At 44.4% G+C, this 4,941-nt stretch overlaps 1 non-coding gene across 1 annotated transcript; it reads right to left on the reverse strand.

Moving 5' to 3' along the window:
- Positions 1-4,513: 4,513 nt before the first annotated feature.
- Positions 4,514-4,620, reverse strand: LOC127108745 (small nucleolar RNA R71). Its single transcript, XR_007796259.1, has one exon. It is a non-coding gene; the product is annotated as a small nucleolar RNA R71 (small nucleolar RNA).
- Positions 4,621-4,941: the final 321 nt, after the last annotated feature.

Here is a 4,941-nt window from a genome sequence, read left to right on the forward strand (position 1 = left end):
TTGGTATATGGGATGGAGGCTGTATTACCTGTTGAAGTTCAGATTCCTTCTTTGAGAGTCCTGATGGACGTGAAATTGCAAGAGGCTGAATGGGTAAGGACCCGATATGAAGAGTTGAGCCTGATAGAGGAAAAGAGGCTAGCAGCCATCTGTCATGGGCAGTTGTACCAGCAGAGGATGAAGCGTGCTTTTGACAAGAAGGTGAGACCTCGGGTATATCACGTAGGTGATATGGTGCTGAAAAGGATCCTTCCTCCTCAAAATGATCGAAGGGGCAAATGGACACCGAATTATGAAGGTCCATTCGTGGTCAAGAAGGTTTTCTCTGGCGGAGCCTTGTTGTTGACGACCATGGATGGTGAAGATTTTCCATCCCCTGTGAATGCGGACGCAGTTAAAAAATACTTCGTGTAAAAAGACCCGCTGGACGAAAAGAACAAAATAGTCCAGGCAAAAATGGGCATCCCGGCGAACCAAAAAACAGAAAGAAAGGTTCGGGCAAAAATTAGGGATATAAATGAAAAATTGTACACCCGGCAAGTCGAAGACCTGAAAAGGCGACTTGGGCAAAAAGGGGTATCCCGGTGGACTGAAAACCCGTAAGGGCGGTCCAGGCAAAAGAGGGATTGAAACGAACAACTGCGTCTAGCATGATCGTTTGCGCTTTGGGTTAAAGCATCATGGATAATACCCGGTAGGGATCAGTCAGAAACGTCTTGTTCAGAAGGCAGAAAGCACGGAGAGTCTGAGGACATATGGGGTGTAACCGAGTTGGAACTCGATGAGATCACGGGTTTCACATTGCCATTAGGATAGATTTTTCCTTTTGTGCGCAATTACCTCTTTTCAGGAATTGCTTCCTTTTGTATTGCTCTTTTGAGCCACACTTTTCCAATCAATAAAATGCACATTCAGTCAAATAATTTTGTTTTTGTTTTTCATTACCGCTTTGATTGCAAAAACATCCAGATATTTTTGATAAAGAATTTTGCATTTTAAGACATACAGGTCCCTTCCAATGCATGTTTATAAGATTGAAAGCTTGAAATCTTATTCGGAAGGTTGGGTGACCCAAGTGTTGAAGTCTTGACACGCATGGGGCACGGTTTTATCTGACGGTCTGTTTTGCAGGTACTGTTAGATATTTTCACTCACTTGCAGGTTGTGATGTGGAAGCTTTGACAAGAGCAAATCCCCAGAAAGTTCGCTCAGGGACGAATGAATATGAAAGAACGACGAAGACGTTGAGGCGTACGACGATCCTTGATGATAATCAAGAAGACTCTTCAAAATCGGAAGATTGGAAAGTATGTAATTCCCCGCAGAGTTCGATCAGGGACGAGTGCATGAAGAAAGGACGGAGAGACGACGAGACGTCCGACGACCTTTGAAATTAACCAAGAAGACTCTTCAAAGTCGGAAAATTGAAATTTCTGTATAAATCCCAGGAGTACGTTTCTCGTCGAGCGCGGGGCGGTTTGGAATACAAGATGATGGAGCAGAAAAGGTCCAGACGAGTCTGGGAACTCTCAAAAGTGGAAAGCCGATATGAGTATTGGAGGTAGACACCATGGTTCGACGAGTTGACGGGTGTTTTTATACCAACTTTTCTCATTTCCCAGCTAAGTCCCCAAGCAGAGTTATAGGATTAGCTCCCCAGCAGATTCAAGGTCTGTGAACTTCTCCAGCCGAGTCGGGATGGTTATCCCGGACAGGTTACAACGTTGTTTCCTCAGCAGCCAGGCCAGAAGGTTGCAGTTCCCCGAGTGGAGCGGGTTTCAATGACATATTTCTCCAGCAGTGTTCATCCTACTAGTGGATTGAACGAGTTCCCGTAGCGGACGGATTTTTGCATCCCCAGCTGAGTTAATTCTAACTATGGATTGCGTGGGTTGTCCCCATCGGAGTAGTATGCGGTTCCCTAGCAGGGTCAAGGAGGTTCTTCCCCAGCAGGTGATGTATTGATGTTCCCCCAGTTGAGCCTGGAGGTTGCTATTCCCCTAGCAGAGTCTCTGTGAGTGTTTCCCCAGCGGAGTCAGCAGGTATCTGTGAGGGTTTTCCCGAAGCGGAATCAGGATTGATATCCCCAGCAAGTCAAGATTGTTGTATCCCCACAGAGTGTTGGTGGTGCTTATCCCCAGCAGTTTCTCGAGCGGATTGGGTGCAAAGGAGGTTCTTCCCCAGCAAGGGTTGCCTTTTCCCAGCAGCAGTGTTATTCCCCAGCAGGGTGGAATTGGAGCGGTGACGAGTTCCTCAGCAGAGTGTCTCATGCTCCCTAGAAGAGTCCCTTGAGGGGGATACCTTTTTATGCATTCATCATGAAAAATAAGCATAGCATATTGCATAGAAAAATAAATAATCGCGTAGCATTTCCATAACTATGGAGCATTACGCAGAAAAAATCAATCATGCATCATTGCGAGCATAAGCTAGTCTCAAGCCGTGGTTACTGTTTGAGAAGTGGTTTTTGCCAGACAGCGAAGGTGTTACTCCGAGGAGTTTAGCCTCATGATTTGATCAAAGGTAGTTCCCCGGTAGTGCGATACTGGAGGAGGTTTCTGTCGTGCGAGATAGAGGGTGAAGATGTTACTCTGAGGAGTTTAGCATCATGACGTCAGTTCAGCAGTGTTCCCCAGTAGTGCGATATTGGAGGAAATGTTTCCGTCGGACAGAGATGGAAATGATATCAGAAGACGTTACGCGATCAGCGCGATTCCGGGGTTCAAATGGAGAAAAGGAGATGTTGCGACATTTTCTGGAGATCGGGGTTCAAACGGAGAAAAGGAGATACTGAGGTATTTTCTGGGGTTCAAATGGAGATGGAGTTGAAGAGTATATCCGGGATGAGGTCCTCAGGATTATCTTCTGTTCATGTGTTGCCTTAGGCTTTGGCGGATGCCAATGGAGGTCGTTATAGGTGTCTTCTGAGGAAGAGATACACATGCTACCTTCTTTTGAGAAGGTTTACCCTCTGACATGTCGCCCTCAGAGTGGTTTGGTGTTATTTCCGACGTTGCCAGCGGAATTATCACGAGAATGGAGAAAAGGGGATGCTGAGGCATTTTCCGGGGTTCAAATGGAGAAAAGAAATGCTGAGGCATGTTCTGGGGTTCAAATGGAGAAAGGAAATGCTGAGGCATGTTCCGGGGTTCAAACGGAGAAAGGGAGATGTTGCGACATTTTCTGGAGAACGGGGTTCATTCTGGCGATCGAGAGTTATCGTCAGGCGACTGGGGTTCAAATTGGAGATCGGGGTTCATTATGTTGGCAAAAAGGAGTGCTGAGGCATTTTCCGGGGTTCAAATGCAGAGATCTGAGGATCGTTTGCGCAGAGAAAATTTTCGGGGTTCAAGAAAAGCAAAAGAAAAAGAAGAGTTGAAAATCCCGCGTGGATGTGTGGTGTTCAGGCCATGGTTATCCCTGTGTTACCATTTATTTTGGTATCCAGGTCGACGTTGTTCAGAGTTTGTTTCTTCGCCGATACTGACAGGCGTTGTTAATTATTATCCCATCAGAGTGCAAATTGTTCGTCTGTTCTTGGTATTCAATCACTCTTCATCCTGATCATCCGAAAGCCGAGGCTATTTCGTATCGACAGGTTCACAGTGGATTGAATAGGGGCAGTAATTATGAAAAATAATATTATCAATGCAATTGTAAACTCAAAGTCATTACAGATCTAAATTAGGGACACCCCTTAGCATTGGGGGTTTAGCTACTCATATTGTTCAAAACAGATTCAAGATAAAAACTAGACATTACAAGTAATTGGATGACTTAGATCTTCAATTGTTTCCGCTCATGAAAATCTTCCGCTCTCTGAATTCCTTGATCTCTGTAATTCTCGATCGCTTGACAATTCTATGTGCTCTATTTTCTCCTCGCTCAAAAGTATCCCTCTCCTCTTATAGAAACTCTTCTAAAATAGTGAAAATCCCTTAGTATTGGTCGAAAAACCCCATAACACCCTTGCTGCTAAAGCCCGGCTAAAAGCCCATAAATTGGGAAAGTTAGCGCCTTGGTTGACTCAGGCGGGTGTGTTGGCCTTCATCTTTAGTTTCCTCTCTGGTGGGTTGACACGGCCCGTGTCAGGCCCCTTGAAACTTCATAACTTCTTTCCTCAAACGTCGGAATTCTCGACTTTCTTGCACTGAGTCGGTTAGGTCTTCTACTTGGACATAGAGGGAATAAAAATAGACAACCAAAGCATAAAATCCAGAAAACACGAAATAAAACTAAAAATTTATAAAACGCTTGATTAACTTACAGAAATAAAAACTAACTTGAAAGGCAACATAATGCGAACAAAGTCTTCCAGAATCTTTGGCTTCTTGTCGAATAAGTGATGAAAATACAGTAAAAATGGTGACTGATCACTGACCCTGGTGTCGTGACACCGTGTACGACATCCGGGATCTGCATTCCAAAATTTCACCCACCAATTCGATTACTTCTTGGACTTAGTTGAAAGTGGCTTTGCTTGCACGGTACTTCTTGCCAAGCAAAACGACCCAAGTTATGAATCAGATTAATAGGTTTAGGCAGGAAGAAGGGGAATCTTTGTTTGACGCATGAGAGCGTTATAAGGATTTGTTGAGACTGTGCCCTTTTCACGAGCTTGAAAAGTGGATGATTATCCATATTTTTTTATAATGGCCTCATTTACTCTGGAAGGATGAACTTAGATGCGACATTTGGCGGAACCCTCATGAATAACCCTCAGGACATGACTTATAACATGATAGAATAAATGGTAAAAAATCACCACTAATGGGGAAGCATGCGAAAAGTCACCGCTAAATCTGCCTCTAAGACCAATGGCTTTTATGAAGCTAGTGAGTTTGACCATATGAACACAAAGGTGGATGCCTTTTACCAGAAAATTGATAGTTTAAGCATCACACCTCCCGCACCTATTACACCCACCCCTGTTGCTTATGT

The sequence above is a fragment of the Lathyrus oleraceus genome, chromosome 7, assembly GCF_024323335.1.
Source record: "Lathyrus oleraceus cultivar Zhongwan6 chromosome 7, CAAS_Psat_ZW6_1.0, whole genome shotgun sequence".
NCBI classification, from domain to species: domain Eukaryota; kingdom Viridiplantae; phylum Streptophyta; class Magnoliopsida; order Fabales; family Fabaceae; genus Lathyrus; species Lathyrus oleraceus.